General features: G+C 36.2%; 1 protein-coding gene and 1 long non-coding RNA gene across 5 annotated transcripts in view; one reads left to right on the top strand and one right to left on the bottom strand.

The window, feature by feature from the left end:
* SH3PXD2A (SH3 and PX domains 2A) overlaps nucleotides 1-19881 on the top strand; it is a 108452-nt gene that overhangs the window by 37653 nt on the left and 50918 nt on the right. The gene's annotated exons all lie outside the window — the stretch shown is intronic.
* Nucleotides 9090-13172, bottom strand: LOC148113108 (uncharacterized). Its single transcript, XR_015728643.1, has 2 exons — nucleotides 11040-13172; nucleotides 9090-10943 (listed from the first exon to the last, which is right to left on the bottom strand). It is a non-coding gene; the product is annotated as an uncharacterized LOC148113108 (long non-coding RNA).

Here is a 19881-nt window from a genome sequence, read left to right as displayed (position 1 = left end):
ATATGTGATATTTAATATCTTAATTAAAAACAGACTGCATATTGTAACTTAAGAGCATCATGAGCTGCCATGTTTCACTTACTCATTCCTTGTTCTTTGTGCAGCCATGTAACTTGATAAGCTATTAAAAGGTGACTATCTGACTATCTTAGTATGACAGAAAAAAATCTTAAAGGCTAGCAATAATATCAGTGGTTTCACTGGCAAAGCATTCTGTGCCGTTGCCAAGAAAACTGCCATGCCTGTAAAGGTATCAGAAGATGAGCTTGACCTGAAGGAGACAGGTCACATGAACTTCTAAACAACATCCCCATTTCCCTTAGTGCTTAATTGGACTATAGGAAAATAATCATTTACTACAGTTAAAAAAGAGCATGAAAGTGACTATCTTAGGGTCTTTGCTTCCTACGCTAGAAAAGATTGCTATACTTGCTGTACCACTTTTAATGTCTTGCATTCTCTACCCTAAACAAATAAATGATTACATGTTTAGAAAAAAATAACATTTTAATACCAATCTGTTGATAATTCTGTGGCATATCACTGCATTAAAATGAAACTACTCATTTTGCATAGATTTCCTTCCTTGTTGGCTTGCTAATTACTACAGCCAATGCTCTTTTGCAGAGGTATTACCATTGGTGGAATATTGTTGAATATTTCATCCCTTGGAGTTAACAACTTATTTTGTTGTGTTATTATTTTAAAACAATATGCCATATTTAGCTAAATGACAGATAGGTTTTCCCCTAAGTCTTAAATCTGCTAGTCCTACTGTCATCTCATTTTCCTCCAGATATAGAACTGTTGCAGAGGGGAATTTCTTATCTGTGAAGGCACTCTATACAAATAAGGGCTCTGGAAAATCAGGATTCTCAATCCCTGAAGACTCTTATATACGTTTGGAGAGGTGCTGCGTTGTAGACATTGCTCCTTTATAAGAATAGAAGAATGAGAGATGCAGGCCTGCTGCCTGACAGGATTAATTGTGATTTCATTTAATGCAAAGTGGTCTATACTTTATTTAAAATGTAGTATACAGAAATTCTAATCATATTTACCATATAACTCAGTCTAGAATTATAGAATTGGAAGGGACCATTGAGTCCAAACCCCTGTTCAGTGAAAGAATCCAAATTAAAGCATCTGAGACAGATGGCTTTTGGCCTCTGCTTGAACACATCCAACGAATTCTTAGGCTTGCAGCCCAGCACAAAATCTTTTCTGAGTCTGTCCTTTCTGTAAACAGAACGGGAGGGGAGAGGCTAAACAGTTCCATTCCTTTTGTTCTAGCTTTGCCCCTTTTTTGAACTATGGCTTCTGGCCTATTGTCTTTGTGAGTACACACATGTGCAGCTATGTCTGCGGGCATCCTTATATAAATGTGTCACCTGAAGAAAAAACAGTGGGATTTCTACAATTGGTAGAAACTCTAGCTGATAAGGTACAGCATTGGTCAAGACTGCATATAAGATTTCTTTCATGTAATCTTCCTATGGGGAGGAGTGTTCTATATTCATATTCTCTTTTTTAAGAGAGTGTAAATGTGGTAGGGAGAATTGAACAATCATTATCATTGCAGCTATTATTTTAAGGCATATGCACATACATGAAGCTTCATGTATTCAGGGTTCTGTGGAGTTAAAATACATGTTCACACTTTATTGCTCTGTACAGTAGCACTTCTGACGTTGCTATCCCTCTCTAGGCAAAGATAATTCTCAGAATCTTGAAATTCTACTTTGTGTATCCTACCTGGTCCCTAATCCTGTGTTATCACATGGCATTGTAAACTCAAAATTTAAGCAAGATAGTTGTTCATATTTAAATGAGTCATGCTGCAATCTTGTGATGTTTCTGATTTTTAGTGGAATTCAGAAGAACATGGAACATGGATGTTGAAATAATGCACATGACAAAGGTTCAATAAGATGAAAACAAACAAGTCTTTGAAGCCCATAGCTCTAGGCCAGAATCCCTCCTTATCTCAATGTCAGCTGAATAGGAAATTTATTTTTATCAGTATTTAACTTACCAGTACTACAAACACTACAGTACTTAAAAAATATTATATAACTGTCAGCAGGAAGAGAATTCCTATGATCAAAAATGAATTTTTTAAATGCAAGGAGGTTAAAGCCTTTTTTTTTTTACAGAGAAATGTTGTATTAGATATAGTTGCAATTAACATAACACTATATTTCATCAATGCTTTTTATCTAAAACTGGTTCAAGAGAAAATCATATTTCAAATATGGACAGAATGCATTTGATCAACCTCTCTGAACATAAATAGGCAGGTATTTTGGCCTGCCCAATTGCTAATAATGTGTCTATTTTGCAACGCCAGATATTTATTCTGCTCTCTTGATTTTTGTTTGTATCAGTTCAGCACAATTGGTGATTTTTTCTCTTTAAGCATATTCATGAAAAGACACACTGGGATTGTGTTTAATGCTTTTTATACTGAAGCATTTGGATAACTGCTTTAGATTATGACTAACAATGTCTCATAAAATTAATATATATCAGCTTAGGCATTTGAAGTTGTCCTTTTTGCAAATAGCATGTTATATCTCCTGCTTTTTACTGCTGCAATCATGATTGTAAAGTAAATGAGATGTAGCTTGATAGGGAAGTTATTTACAGCAGTTACTCTTATCAAAGAAAAGCTGCTTTAGGAATCTTTGTTTCTTTGTTTTTTCTGTTTTTGCACAAGATAAAATGTATGACTGTAACCTTGTTGCTGGTATCCTTAAGATTTATATTGACTGTTTCCCTATGACTATCATTAAGTGTTGTACCTTATGATTCTTGACGAATGTATCTTTTCTTTTATATACACCGAGAGAGTATGCACCAAGACAAATTTCTTGTCTGTCCAATCACACTTGGCCAATAAATAATTCTATTCTATTCTATTCTATGAAATGTTCTGACTATTTAACCTTTTTTAGTGCTTCATATGGACCGTCTACCAGTATATTAATATAAAATGTAGTGGAAAGGGAAGCGAACATAAAAAAGACTGAGGAAAAAAAAACCCACATAGTTTATGGGGTATATGTTAGAATTATACCTCAGCTACTGAGCATGAACTTATATTTTAATAAACATGATCTGGTGTTATGTATGTTAACTTCTTACGAACTGACATTATGTGGATTTCTATTACAAGTTGATTTGCCCAAAGTTTCCTCTAAAATTCAACTTCTGGTATCACTTGTGGGATGAAACCTGCCCAAAGTACCAATGGCACAAAGGCAACGTTTCTGAAATATTTACTAGCAAGTTGTCTTTATAAACACAGTGCTTTTACCACATGGAGATTGAGGTGTTTGGTGAATAGCCATATTGTTTTAACAGTTTTATTGAATGGATGAATAATGGACAAAGCTATAAGCTGAGCTAATTACAGGTAGTTTTCAATATAGGACCACAACTGATCCCACATTTCTGTTGCTAAGTGAGACAGTTATTAAGTGAGCTTTGCCCCATTTTACGACCTTTCTTGTCACAGTTGTTACAATCACTGCTGTGGATAAGTAGTAATACGGTTGTTAAATGAATCTGGCTTCCCCATTGACTTTGCTTGTTGGAAGGTTGCAAATCACATGATCCCAGGACACAGCAACCATCATAAATATAAATCCATTGCCAAGTGTCCAAATTTTGTTCATGTGACCATCGGAATGGTCATAGGTATGAAAAATTATCATAAGTCATTTTTTTCAATGCCACTGTAACTTCAAATGGTCACTAAATGAACTATTTTAAGTCAAGGACTATCTGGCCATTTCAGTTTAGTATGATAAACAGGACACCTTAGTCCTTGTTTCCATATGAATTTCTAGTTATGAAAATTTGTAAGTTTCCTTCCTGGAAAAAAATACAAGATATTATATACATGTAAGCAATATACAATATATTCATTAAAAATTCTCAGATTTAAATACTGGAAAATTAACCCAGCCTCTTCATGTAGCATTGAGAATGGATTGGAATGAATTAAAATAAAACATAGTAAGCTATTATGAAATTGACAGCTGGGAACAGCACTTTGTCCATACAGTCATTATTAGGGTTGGCAAATTAGCAGCGTTGTGCAACTCTGAAAGCAAAATATAATCTATTTTTTGAATTGCCTACAATCTAACAAAAAGTATTGGCGCATGCTTTGCATGCAAAAATTTCTATTCAATTCTGGCATTTCTAGGTAGGGCTAAGAAAGATTGCTGATCAATTCTACATAACAATAATTCACATCTTCTTAAATTCATTTCCATAAACATAAAATTAGTCTATCTCCAAAACAAGCGAAGGTTTGACTCTCATTTAAAGAAAGGCAGATGCAACTCAGATCAGTTTTGTGTAGAACTTGAAACCTTTTCTATATAAAGTGGCAGCCCATTATCATTTTTCCTCTTTGCTTTCCAGATTTGGATTGGAAAGGGCTAACTGGAAACTTCATTACTTGGTTTTAATTTCTCCCTTACTTTTCATTCCTGGCCCTTTCCAATTGTCAAGCCTTTTGGCTCATTCTTCCTACTTCCCACGGAGAAGTAAAACTCCCTAACTGCTCAGGTTGGCAGCTCAAAAGGGAAAAAATTATATGCTGGACCTTTTCCCCTCCTCCCCATCAGGCCCCTTTACACATTTCCCCCTCTGTTTATGGAGCTATTGCCAGCTTAGGGACCTTGAAGCCTCCCCAGGAAAAATCTGCTTTCTATATTAGAGCACTCCAATGTTATAATGCTTGGGTTTCTATATCCGCCAAATAGGTCACTAGCTCAGCAGTCTTGTTGAGAGAGCAATAACCGGAAAGATCTGAGGGATATTACAAAGGATTCCCATTCCCTTTGGTAATTACCTTATGGTTTCGATTTCTAGGGTGTATGGCTACAAAAAAAGCTATTGTTTCAACAAGCTCTTGTTACATCATAAAACTTTGTGTGCATGCATGCATGTGCTTTTTTTTCTCTCTAAAGAACGTTTTTAAAAACTATCTAAAAGTTTTCAAAGTGGGTTAAACATACATCAGTTTGTTTTCAATCCTGTTTAATCACAGGAAATGATTAATGACTTTTCTGCATAATTTCTTTTTGACAAATTGCTCTGAAAATATCAAACAAAAAACTGATGATGATTTTTATGTCAGATGAGGACAAGAATAATAAGGCATGGAAAGTTGATTTTATTTTCCCTTGAGCTGCACAGCAAATAAGCAGTTTCAGTAAAGCTTTGATATGCATAGAAGTTGCAATCGTTTTAAGAGTGGTTATGATTGCAACCAGAATTATTCATTCTGTCTTTCTCTCTTCTCCCCCTTGTTCCATTCCCTTGGGCAGAATTTACAGTGGAAACACAATGGAGGAAGTAGTTTTCCAAAACTATAACTGGTACATAGGATATATGACAAACAGAACAGGAAAAAATTTGCTGTGTTTAGGATGTATCTTCAAGTCATGCATTTCACAAACGGGGTAGACATAGGAAGTGATAGAAAACTCTGTATAATTAACAGGACAGCAGCTTCAGCATCTGAATATTTCCTTGTCTTGTTGTTAACCAAGTCTGCAAACACAGACAGTTCTGAACTTTCTTACTTTCTGAAGGGAATTTGTGTGTATGTATGTGTGTGTGTGTGGCCTCAAAGTTTGATCTTTGTGTACTATGATATGCCTGCCTATTTAAATTAATAGGTCAAGTTTATCTTTTCTTTTGCTCTTTTGAGGTAGGACTTATCCTGTTCAATATAGGAAGATATGATGAGTGAGTGGTTTAATGCTGTTTAAATTGATATAATATGTTCAAAGTGGCTAGGACCTTGGATTATTTTTAAATATCAAACTAATCTTTAAGAAAGCACAAGTACAGAGATTATTGAGATTATTCAATGAACCTATCATCTCCTTTCCAACAGAAAGCCAAGTTTGCCTTTGCTTTAGAAGATGCAAATTATAAGTCAGAAAAGTTTTTTGGCTTTATGGGGAGAGGGGATTAATGAGGAGAAAAAGCAATATTCACAGCCCCAGAACTGGAATAATAATTTGGTTCTTGTTCCAATCATTCCATAGATTCATATTTATAGTTCTATCATTCCTGCTATATTAAGGTACAATCAAACTATATTGCTCCTTTATAACTTTTAAAAACCTTTTTCTAGTTGCTTTGAAGTGTTGGGCTCAGAGCTCATCTCTGTATAGTGAAGAATTTAAGGCAAAACCTGTACACATTCTGCTCTGCATGAAAATTGACAGAAGGGGCTTTCATCACATGAAATACCTATCCATCACCATTGAACTCCTTGGAGCTTTTCCCCCTTCATGAATTAGAAGGGGAAGCCCTTTTGCAACAGATAGTGAACCCTAGAACAATATTTGATGTCTCATTGTCAACTCAAAAATAATATGCTTCTGATATCTCAGTTATGGTATAAATAGGTAGTCTTTGTTTCGTGACTACAGGTAACCCTCAATTTATGACCATTCATTCAGCAACCGTTCAAAAATAGACTTACAATGTGTGTCCAAAATTATGGTCTTTGTAGCACCTCCACAATCCTGTGATTAAAATTCAGACACTTGGCAGCATGTCCACTCCTAAGACCTCAGGGGCACTTCAGTTTCTCACTCCTTACTACTCCCGTGCCACCATCTCTGTCCTTTTGACTTCCCTATATCTGGCCTTGCAAGGGAGGCAAACATCCTCAGAACCGCACAACTCTGCAGGTGCTTGCTATGCCTTGGGAAGCCTCAGCAAGCAGCAGCAAGCGTTCATTCACTCACTTACCTTCTTTCCTGGTTCCCTGCACCAACTTTTTTTCTTTTGAGCCCAGTATGTCACTGCCTTGGCTGTCTCCTTTTCAGACCCAACTTCTCCAGCAAAGATTTCCTACACATGGCTAAAGCTGCAATTGTTCTGACCTAGACTCCCTTAAAAAGCAGGAAGCAGAGTCTTGGTCCTGGCAAAACCTCTTTTATTTACACAACTGTGAATTACTTTCATTCATAGTCAGCAAGGCATGTCCAAACAGTTTTTCCAAGGAATATTTATCAACACACCTTATCTTGCTTGGTATGCTGCCACATAATTTGTTTCCAAACACAGTGTAAGGCAAAACTTGGCACAGTATCTCTTAGAGTCACGAACAGAACTTTCCACTCTTGAAATGACTGAACGAACGAATTGTTTCCTGCAAAAGCCCCCTCCCCATTCGCTCCTCTTTTGTTTCCTATGGGAGGGGCCAATTATCTCCAAGGTATGGCTTTACTTCCATGTTGACCCTGCCTTCTTAGCTGTTCTTGTCTTCTGGCAGCTCTGCACATGCTCACACTGGGAATGGGCTCTAGCTGTTCCTCTGCCTCACCGCTGTCTAACTCCCTCTCTGCCTCTGGCGCAGAGCCCTCATCCGAGCTTTCCCCAGCCCCCAGGACTGGTCCATGTTCCTCCCCAACTTCCTTACTGTCCAACTCTGCTGCCAGCCCTGCTGGTTGCTGGCGGGCCACAACAGCAAGGTCTTCAGAAACCACCTCCCCCCACCAGTTTCCAAAGTGGTTAAATCTGTTCTGTCTTCACAAACCTTTCAAACATCTCAGTTGCTGAATTCTATGTTTTTAATCTTGGCTCATGCTAGAAGGTTGTAGATTGGAAATTGGATTTTTGCCTTTCTCAACATGAATGATATGAAGTCAAACTAGCTTTTATGGAGGGGCCATTCCAAGCCTGTGCTTCTTCAGAAAAGAAGTGTTGGACACAGTTCTTACCTGAATATAGTTTAGGAGCTTGGTTGAGCAACTGTAAGGCCCTTGGGTCTAAATGTAACCTTGAAAGGTATGAGAAAACAAAGAGCTGTGCAGATTAGTTTCTGACTAGCAAGCCAAGTTTAAATGAAGCCAGGAGATTAAAGTCAGCTGCAGTAGTTGGTCTGGAAATAAGAGGATAGACAAGTAGGGTTGTATGAATTTATCACTTGTAAGCTTAGGTTAATTCTATTGCAATTTCATTTCAGTTAGCTTGTTTTTTAAAAGACTGCATAAAAATGTGTGCATATTTTTCATTTTAGGCATATTGTTTCACATACGCACCAGAAGGGAAGAAAGGGGTTATCTGAGGAACATCTCATCCCAATTATATTGACCCATCCCACCAATCAGGCAGAAAAGGATTTGAAGGATCTAATCAGCTGAAAAATGTTGACTGGCAGGATCCAGAGAGTGAACCTTCTCTGCCATTGCCCCCACCCTATGGAACATCCTGCCTCTTGAAGTGAGGTTGATCCCCATTCTCACCAGAGTCACTTCAGAAGTATTTCCTACTTCTGCCATTATTGAATGATCAGCTCTGGAATCATGTCATATATATATATATATATATATGTATATTTCTTATACTGTATATACATGTATTATATATATAACATGTATATATAATAATATGAGTTATATATTGTATATATACATATATATATATACATATATATATATACATATATATATATATACATATATATATATATATACATACATACATATATACACACACACACACACACACACATATATATATGAGTTATACACACACACACATACATACATATAAATTGGCCATTTGTAGAGTGTTTTGAAGAAGTGCTTGACAACAAAGAGAAACCCATGCAATGCACCTCTTTTTGAACTGTTAGATCCAATCATGTCATTTGCTAAGCCTCATGGCAACACTTCAAAAGCTTTTCTGGTTGTCTCCATATGCTCTTTCAAATAGTGGCATAGTCCTAATTGTTTTCATGCTACAAAAAGCCTTTCCCTTTAAAATAGGGAAATGGAGTAAATAGTCTTTCAATAACAACCCCTCCTCTCTCTTAAAAAAGTCACACTCTAAGATCAGAAGGGTCTATTGTATCAAGGATGGGCTAAGATATCCACAGAACCAATCTAGGAAATTCATTGTGCCTTCAGAATTAGAACTGTTCCATTTCATGATCATCTTCCTTGCCCATCTTTTAGCAGTGAAACGAGCCAGCATGTGTAATTGACTGAATACTACAATGCTGTTGCATGTTACATACTAATAACAAGGATTGGGAAAGTGGTACAGTGTTTATTAGTTGTCATCTAAATTTAGCAACTGTGTTAATTTCTTCACTGAAGTATCTTTCACACTGTACAAGATAGATAAACTGAGCAATGATAGTTTTTCAAAAAGGTGAACTCTTCAAGTGAATTAATAGACAAGTAGGGTTGTATGAATTTACATTAACGGAAGTAGAGTGTACATAAGGGAAGTAGAGTGGTGTTCAGCTTTTAATCCAAACAATACTAAAATGCCTGTTTTTAACCTACTCATAGGAGTGAATCCAAACAGAGAAGAACCTTTTTAGAAGTTGGTTTATTTGTTTTTATTTTTACCATATGATTCAAAACATTGGTTGAGGCAGTACCAGAACAGGAACTAAAATGATTAGGTTTTAAGTCAGTTCAGAAATTATTGCTCCTATAGCTTTGATACAGTTGTGGGTTGCCCCCAGTTCAGACTGGTTCTCCAGAACCGGTAGTAAAACCGGCGAGAGGCTCCGCCCACTGATCCGGATGTCATCATAGGTGATATGCACAGAAGAGCGTGCGAACGTGATGCAAACTGGTAGTAAAGGTAAGTAGAATCCACCCCTGCTTTGATACCTCCAGTGAATGGGAGTTCATTTCCATCTTGGTAATAGGTTTCATTGTTGCTTTGTGACCGGGATGGGTATGGCCAGCACGTGATGCATCCCACCCGCGGACTGCGAGTTCGACACCCCTGACCTAAAGACTTTATATCTATATCTATATCTATATCTATATCTCTTATCTATCTATCTATCAATTTATCTATCTATCTATCTATCTATCTATCTATCTATCTATCTATCTATCTTTTCAGCTGTAATCTGTCTTCCTATATAACTTTGTGTGTCTATGTGTGTGTGCCTATGGTTTCTAGTCATTGTTGACTCCTAGGAACTCCCTGACCTAATCCCTGCAGTTTTCTTGGCAAGGTTTCAGAAGTGGTTTGCCATTGCCTTTTTCCTACAGCTGAGGGAGAGTAACTGGCCTAAGGTCACCCAGCTGGCTTCAATTTTTTAGAATTTCTTTTAGAATATGGCGTCCAAAACTATAGTGGGTTTGACCAGCGCAATATGTAGTGGAAATCTACCTGTATATAATTTGGAAATTATATTGATTCATCCAAAAATGTACATTTGTTTTTTAGCACCTGTAGAACATTGTTGATTTGTATTCAGGTTGTATTCAATTACAATTCCAAGTTCATATTATTAAACCAAATATTCTATACTATATTATGTATTTCATTTCTTTTGAATAACTTTTAATTTATGTATAATTTATATTATTGTATTACTTTCTGTAATCCATTGTGGTGATTCTGAATGTTGTTTCTATCTTCTAAAGTAAGCTTCTCCAAAGTGGTCAGTGTCGACTTCAAGGGTCAATGGGACAATTCATTGTACATTATAGTATTATTAGTTAAATTAGTATTTATTAAATAATATTTATATTATAAACGTCTTGTGGGTTGATGAATAATTTGAAACTTCATGAAGAGGTCACTGAACTAAAGAGTTTAGGGACCCTGTTCTAAAGTATATTTATCACACTCAGTTGTGTGTCTTTAGCTGTGATAAGTCTTCTTTCGACTTCTTTATCTTATTTAATAAAAATATTGACCATAACCAGGCCTATAATCAAATCTTAGTTCTTATGTCTTATCTCACTCCAGTTGCTGAGAATTATACTTTGGAGTAGTTTTCAAGCAGCTGCACAGCCACCTGATAAATATGTCATACTTAACTAGCTTGCTGTCAAAATGTCCTGTCTCATGGTGATTCTTTGCTGAAAGTGTATATATTATGTCTATATTTTTCTCACATTCTAATGAAGTATTACCTGTCCAAAAAGAAAAAAGAAAAAAATAGATTGAGAAGAGTTGCACCTGAGAAATCTATTGTGACTTCTAGGAATTATTGTTTTCAAGGTGCTTACATGTCATTGTAGAAGTTGCTTGAGTGTTTTTCCAGGGGCAATGTCAGACTGACTTGTCTTTAGTTTCCTGGTTCCTCTTTCCCAATTTGAATCAGGGCACAATATTCACTTCCTCTGATCATCCAGTACTTAACCATTTTTCAATGCCCAAGAAGCCTGTGGATAATTGACAAAACATATTCATTTTTTTGCTGCTGGTTGGGTGTAATTAGCAATTTTATCTTTTTTTCTCTTTCATCTCTTCCTTTACCTACTTTCTAGGAGATAATGGATATAAATTCTGCTAGAATATCAGCAAAATTTATTTAATGCCGTAAGATGTAATCGATCTGGTCATTCAAACTCATAGAAGATCATTCAGTAAGTTTTCCACAACTATTTTTAATCAAGCTTAGCTAGAATCATGCGCATTAGAGCATCTTTTCATAGTTTTGGATTGGCACTGCGCCAGCAGAAAAAATACTGTCTTTCTCATACCACATATTCTATTCCAATTAACAAATCTAATCTTTTTTAAAAATTGAAAAGCAATTGCAGGGAAGCCATAGCAGGAGAATTAAATTTGACATGATAACAGTCTATGTAATTTGCAACCTACATATGCTGGGAGAACTTGCCATGAAACTTAAATTCGTCATTTCCATATTCAGAGCAATTCCTCTGAAATTAACTGGAAATTATTGGTGGCAAAACTTTGTTCATGAATGAAGCATTAGAAGCATTATCTTGCACTGACTCAGAAATAAAAAGGTATGGATACTTTTAATATTACTAAGGCTTTCCAAATGCCATGTACCATATTTTTCGGAGTATAAGATGCACCTTTCTCCCCCCAAAAAGAGGGTGAAAATCTGGGTGCATTTTATACTCCGAATGTAGCCCCGCCCAGCTTTTCAAACGGAGGTTTTAGAAGCTGAAAAAGGCGTCAGAAACGAAGCTTCAGAAAAGAAGCCCCCAAACAGAGCTTCAAAAAAAAAAAAACCCCAAACAGAGCTTCATAGGCTTTTTTTCTGAAGCTGTTTCGGAGGCTTTCAGAGGCAGGAAAAAAAGTTTTTTCTGAAATGGAGTTTCCGAAATTTCAGAGGCAGAAAAAAAAGCAAAAAAAAAAAAAAAGCAAGGCACAGAGCTCACAACCAAGGAACCTGTTGCTAAAATTCACTTCTGGGAACAGCTGATTGGGGGTATTCCGGGAGGCCGATCCACCTGCCAATCAGCTTTTTTCTTATTTTCCTCCCAAAAAACTAAGGTGTGTTTTATACTTCGGTGCGTCTTATACTCTGAAAAATACGGTATCTGAGAGAACTACTGGTTGAATTTAAATTGTTGACCATAGTTGTGGTTTAAAGATGTACACCAACTAACAGATTTCAAAAGGCTTTTAATCCTTTTAAATTAATCCATTCAATTATTTTAATATAATAAGGTTTTCTGAAATCATCCACAGATAAAAGCTGTGCTATAGGTAATTGTGTTCAAGAATTTCTCCATTTTTCATTTTAAAGCAAATTAATGTCATTTGCCAATGTGTGGCATGAATATGCATCCTGTTACCTTTTGCATTTCTCTGAATTTTGCAATATAATTCTTATTTCAAGAAATTTAACCAAGATGCACCTAACTTTGAGCCTACATTTTGAAATGCATGTTTGAAATAAAAGTACGGCTAGAAGTATTTATGGACAATCCTTGGTTGGAATGCTTAATGGATTAAAAAATACAAATACATCATGGAACTGGCTGATTAATAAGCACATGCAAACATTGCAAAGGCTAGAAACATTTTTATGTCTCTTCCTACCTTAGTTATTAGGTAATAAATTGTTATGGTAACCATTTATGCTCCAAACTCAATTGCAGAAAATATGATTTCAGCAACAGAGTGGTCAATGCCTGGAATACACTACCTGATTCTGTGGTTTCTTCCCCAAACCCCCAAAACTTTAACCTTAGACTATCTACTGTTGACCCCACCCCATTCCTAAGAGGTCTGTAAGGGGCGTGTATTAGCGCACCAATGTGCTTACCCTCCCTGTCCTAATGTTTCCTTTTATTCGTATCCATTTCATGTATTCATAATTATGTTTATACTTATATCTGTTATCTAATACATGCTTGACAAAATAAATAAATAAAATAAAATACTATAATAATCTTTTCCCCTGCAGAATTCCTTCTTTTAAAAAGACAGGAGATGTTATCTACTTAGGAGGTTATATTTCTAAAATACTTCCACTAGGGGGCATTTTCTTATATTTCTGATGGATTTTTTTGCTGTGAGACCTAAATTAGAAAATGGGGAAACTGGAAATCCTTACACATTTAGCTGTATAGCTTTGATTTTCATGGGCTGCTAAGCTGCCTTTTCGATGTTGCAGTCCTTAGCCTATGGAAGGAATGTGGTCTCACAATAGGAGGAGATTAAGGAGTTCTAGAAAACAGAATTGCTTCATGAGAAAGGCTCCTAGAAAGAGGACAAAGACTTCTGGAAAGGGGATTTCTCATTCTTTTGTGTGGTCTGACTTTCTCTCTCCTCCCAAGTGGTTTTTACAGTTTGGAAAGACTTCTACCTCTTCTGTAAAGATAGTTGCACATATTATCACTGAACTGATATTATTGTTGTTATTCATTTTAGCTTGCTTTCTCAAACTGGTGAACCCTTGTGCAACCAGCATTGTCTATCTTATTGAGCAGAAGTCTGTTTCTTTCATGTACCTCATTCTGAATACATTGATATGCCAAGCTGGGAGTTCTGTAAAAAATTGAAAAGGTTCCATATATTTTCCAATATCTTTATTTTTAGGGAACATCTGCTAATTTTCAAGAATAGCCTAGCATTGTGAGGATTAGGATAGTATTGTACATGTTAATGCTACCACCAAATTCCTCCCTTCCCTCCTTCCGCTTTCCTGTATTTCAAGACTGAGCAATATCCAGTCTTCCTATAAGCCTGAGAGTCATGGAGGAGGAAAAAAAATCATAATGATGGATGACTTGTAAAACCTTAAAAGAAATTAAATCCTTTAGTTTGAGGCTTTAGTTTTAGGCTTTCTCTTTCATATTGGTTACAGGAACTAACTGTTACCCGAGAAAAGAAAATGGAGCTAGAAAACTAAAATCCTAAGTAGAATTCTGAATTCACTCAGTACATCCAGCAGGATATGTTTGCTGAGGAATCCTTTATCTTTTCACTTATAGGACTGCATATAGTGAGCAATGCTGGAGCAAAAATATTAATCTAATGGACTGACAAAATATGAATACTGTCATATCCTAGAATGGCTAATTGCAGTGGCTTAACATTCCATCAGTAATAAACCAATCAGACTTTGGGTGGTATTGTGAATGACATATTCCAAAAACTTTGGAAAGGAGGTTCGGGCCTTTTAATGGATGAAAAGAGTGCTTAAGCATCTGAGAAATTTACAGCACCTTAAATGCAAATAGGTAAATTGCTACAAAATAATCAATTTTTTAGCTACAACTATTTGGGAAAGCCATAAAAGAGATAGCTGGCAGTTGCACTTTTGCAAAGCTATTTTAAAAGGGATGGTTCTCTTAGCTGATATATTTGTTAGCTTTAAAGAAAACATTATCAAAAAGGTAGAATATTTTTGGCAAAGAATAGACTTGATAAGATTTCAGGTTACCTCAGGCAGTAAGTAACCTGTTAGACATATCAGACTAAGTCATAAATTTTCATTTAGTTCTAGTTTTTACGTAATGTTCTATGTAAAGCCAATTCATTGTAGTTTGTAACCATGTTTTAATTCAGTCTGGGAATCCAGCCAATAAGTGCAAATGAATATACAAATAATGGCAATAAGTTCACTCAAAACGAGCTCTATGCTGCTTTCTCATCAAAAGATCTTGGAATACATGTGTATTGGAATGAACTGCAGAATGGGGAAAAAACGTGACTTGATAGTACAGGTCAGATACCAAAAACATGTTTCATTTTCCTTGGGCTTTTTTTTTTTCTTCTCTACATTTAACAGGGAAAGGAGATAGCTATTTCTCTCACATATTAAAAATCACCACCATCAGGGAGATACCGATTCACTTAGCATGTTTTTAATAGTTCTATAATTAAGTGGTTCAAGCATTCCTTCCTCTTGAATGCGTGTATCTTTTTGGAGTGTAGCAGTGATGAAATGTAAAATTTGTTACTACTGGTTCTGTGGGCGTGACTTGGGGGGGGTTAATATGACTGAGTGGACGTGGCCAACTTTTTTTTTTTTACTTTTAAAACCATTTTTTCCACAACCAAAAAATGCTTTTAAAGCCTCTGATGATCCAAGCTGACTTGCCTGATCGGCAGAGGCTTTTTTTCCTCTTTTTTTTTTACTTTGAAAACCATTTTTTCTACAACCTCTTCAGCTGAAGAGATTGTGGAAAAACATGTTTTTAAAAGCCTCTGATGATCCCAGCTGAGCCGTGCGATCATCCCAGCTGAGCCGTGCGATTATCAGAGGCTTTTTTTTTTTTACTTTTAAAAGCATTTTTTACAAAGAGGTTGTAGAAAAAATGCTTTTAAAAATAAAAAAAAAGTCTCTGATGATTGCGTGGCTCAGCTGGGCAATGGGGGGGAGGGATTTTTGCTACCGGTTTTCTGAACCACCCGCCTCCATCGCTACCGGATCGGGCGATCCGATCCGAACCGGGAGCATTTCACCCCTGGAGTGTAGACAGCAAAGCCTGAGTAACTTTCCTTTCTTTCTGCCAGCTTCTTATCTTCTCTGCATTCTTGCCCAGTATTTGGTTCATTATGACTCATCTCCCAGAGTCACCCTATTGTGGAAGTGGTTAACATATATATATTTAATAAATAAATCTCCTAAGTAAAATGAAATACTCCCTGATTTAGGAGATAGTTTGGGTAGATAGATGACCAGCAAATATTAATAAACAGAGAGGAAAAGAATGTTTCCCCAAGAGCATTTACATGTATTTTTAATCTTTTGGAATAAGTATCATCTGAGCTCTGCATTTGTTTTGGTTTGGATAGAGTTACTCCTGCTTAAAACTAGAGTGTGTCTTGGCAGCAGGAAACCATTGTGACAAAATAATACTAAAGGGAAAGACATCCAAGATTAAAAAAGAAGCCCAGCTGATTTCATTTTTCCTTAAAATTATAGCACATTTTGTCTCTTTTGTTCAGTTTAAAAAATGCAGTATTAAGCATCTTCTTCACATTAGCTGTGGGGCTCTCAGCCTGCTTTTATGACCAGAATGAATCTTCATGGCAGACTAAATCAGAGCCCAGCACAATAGTTCAAGCTGTAACATCAATTCTTTTTGTCTGTGTTTCAAAGGGTCACTATTACAGACTGGTGAGTTCTGTAATTAAATTTCTAAAGAGTGATTCATTATACCTTCTGGTACTCTGTGGTAGATGGGTATTCTTTCATAAACCATTTCTTCTAGACATATTTTCTTCCAAATTGAGCTGTGAATGATTTATGGCATCTGACATATTATGGGTCAGAGATTGTGTACATTTGCTATAAGTCTATACAGTAGAAACGTATGTTCTTCTACTGTATATGGAATGAGCATAAACTGGAAGAACTTCTTATTTTATTTTTTTGGATACTCTTCCATGCAAAAGAGAATAGAGGTGACTTCAAATCTCTCTCTCTCTGCATTTTGAATTTTTGATATGTGAGCTTGTAACTTTAATTATTTTCCTTTTGCTAATTTCAAAATCTTGTACAAAGAGCTGAATGTTCTTAGTTTTCTGTGCAAGCATCACTTTAATGGCTTTTGGTTCATTTAATTTGTTTTTCTTCAGCCTTTACACACTTCATTTTTTATTATCTTGATGATTTTAATATAATGGAAAGATCTTTAATGGAAGGACCTATAACACAGAGCAGTCAGGATCAGGGCACAATAATATTGAAGATAGAAGACACATTGGCATCCTTCAGACTCAAAAGACTATGGTATCGTGCTCTGGAAAGAGGTCCTAAAACAGCATCTAGTGTGACTAAAAAGGCCAAGTGGCAATCCCTTCCACACTGAGGGCAGATACATTCTGTCCCCTGCCTAGCCCTCAGATTTCACTGGTTCTGGGACTGCCTCTTTGCCTCAGCCTGCCGAACAAGTGTCTCTTTGAATTGGAGAAGGCCTTGCTGCATCTTTAGCCTTCAAGCTGAACGATCGGAGGTCAAGGTTTCCCAGTTGTTAATGTCCATTCCTAGGGCCTTTAGGTCCCTCTTGCAGATATCCTTATATCGCAGCTGTGGTCTCCCTCTGAGGCGCTTTCCCTGCACTAATTCTCCATACAGGAGATCTTTCAGAATCCGACCATCAGCCATTCTCACAACATGCCCCAGCCAGTGTAGACGTCACTGTTTCAATAGTGTATACATGCTAGAAATTCCAGCACGTTCCAAGACTGCGTTATTTGGAACTTTGTCCTGCAGGTGATGCCAAGAATTTGTTGGAGACAGCACATATGAAAGGTGTTCAACTTTCTCTCCTGCCGTGCATAAAGGGTCCAAGACTTACCTCCGGACCAGATCAGATGGAAAACTCTTTAATCTCTCTAGATTGAGAGCAAAGTCTAAAGTCCAGCTGAAATGCTTATGGGATTTCCTCTTCACTGATGATGCTGCCGTCACTGCTCACTCTACTGAAGACCTTCAACAACTTATGGACAGTTTTAACAAGGCCTGCCAAAACTTTGGACTAACAATCAGCCTGAAAAAAATACAAGTCATGTGTCAGGACGTGGATTCACCTTCCTGTATTTCAATCTCTGAACAAGAACTGGAGGTCGTCCATGACTTTGTGTACCTCGGCTCAACTATCTCTGACACTCTCTCTTTAGAAACTGAGCTGAATAAACATTTTGGTAAAGAAGCCACCACATTTTCCAGATTTACAAAGGGAGTATGACCTTAATAAGAAGCTGACGGAACATACAAAGATCCAGGTCTATAGAACCTGCATCCTGAAGATAGAAGAAAGAGGCTTTTTAAAAGCCTAGCAGAAAAAATATCAGAAAGAAACATAGCTTAAAACTATAATATTAATTTGTCAATGTTTAAATAGTTTGCTGTTTAGTTGGTAACCAGACGATTCACTATGATTCAGATTCATACCCTACCCCTGTTTTGTCATCCAGTTTTGGGAGGAGTTGCTTTTGAGAGCAGGGTCATATTACAGTAGCTAATTAAGTTTGTTAATTAAGCAATTGGGAAATAACTGATAAATGTTATTAATTTTGCATATGTGGGATAAAGGTACATATATAAAGATGGATGCTAGAGATTTTGCATGGGATTATTTTTCACAAATCAAATTTCAGTATAATGACCTTGTTGAAGAAAATGAGATGACCTCAAACATAAATATGATCCGCATGAAACTAGTTCTTTTTTTAAAAAAAACTCATCTGAAAGTTTGAAAAGAGGGTTATTTCTGCTTATAGTTGGGAAAAGGACTTCTTGTCCATCCTGCATTCATTTGTCTTTTGGGCTGACAACCAATTTACCAGCTGATTGTATTAATTCATCCTTTAAGATTGACGTTAAAATGTTTAATCGTATTTTACAGCTACCAGCTTTATCTTCCCCAGGAAAAAGAGCCCCTTTCCACATTTCTTTTCAGCATCTGCAGAGTTAACTTCAAAACACATAATCTGCAAAAACAATTACACTTTATTGGCTTGGTCTCAGAATATTTGAAAGCTGAGTTGGGGAACAAATAAGCACTGGCAGACAGAGGTGTACTTGAGGAGAAAATGCAAGCAAGTCTGGCAGCAAGAACCAAAAATTAAAATTGGATCAAATACCCCATTGTTGATTCTTCCATAATTCAGACCATAGACCAACAATTATCTTGTCTTGTGTTTTGAATGTTCTGGAGAACCATAAGATCACTTATTTTCTATTCACTATGAATTGCCACATAGGCACTATGTGCCCCTAAGTCAGATTTAAACAAATTGTATCAAAACTTTTTTCTTTTTTTCTGGATCCATTTTAAAGTCCCGAACATATGGAACTGAACCACAGATGCATCCATCTTATTATTCTTTTTAGGAGTAAACAACTTTATCCAAAGTATAGAAAACAATAAACACTCATAAGCAAAATACATTAGAGAGATAAAATGACAGGATACAAAGTACAGCTAAATTAAACTATATCTAATTTAAATTGAACACCATTCACAATACATTACATACATTCAATCCTTTGCAAACAATGCTTGCTGCCACCACAACTGTATGCCTTTTTATATATATCTCACCTTTGTCTTTCTGGGGTTCTCAACAGTTCTACCCAACACCAACTTTCTGCATGTTTCCCTTCTTCTCAACAAGTTCAGTCATTCTTCATTTATTTGCTTTGTGACTCAATCCTAACTCATTTTTTCTGCATGTCCATATTTCTTACATAGTGTCATTTACATCTCTGTTCATCTACATTCATTTATCTGCTATTCATTCTTTAATGTATCACTCCTTGTTGTATCAGCATGATAATAAATGTACATAGCTATTTTTACTTCTTTGAGCACATATTCATTCCTTACTGTAAACTGTGGCATAGTTTCAGCCATGATACGACAGTGGAGTTCTGAAGGCTGCAAAATGGAGGCTTAAAAATCTAATTTAAATCTAACACCTTTGTTCCTTATGCTTTCCGTGTTCTAAATTTGCAGGATTATTTTTTCTCTCTCCATATATATGTATACATTCAAACAAGATTGCAATGTTTCTCTGTGTCGTGTATGTGTATGTGAGTATATGCATAATGGTTATCTTTTGAGAGTTGAATGCAATGAAAATTCATTTTAATGTATGCATTAGTGTACATTTAAAGTGACA

The sequence above is a fragment of the Pantherophis guttatus genome, chromosome 6, assembly GCF_059756535.1.
Source record: "Pantherophis guttatus breed Tessera chromosome 6, ASM5975653v1, whole genome shotgun sequence".
Lineage (NCBI taxonomy): Eukaryota > Metazoa > Chordata > Lepidosauria > Squamata > Colubridae > Pantherophis > Pantherophis guttatus.
The sequence above is the reverse complement of the archived record's forward strand: the minus strand, read 5'-3'. Positions and strand labels throughout refer to the sequence as shown.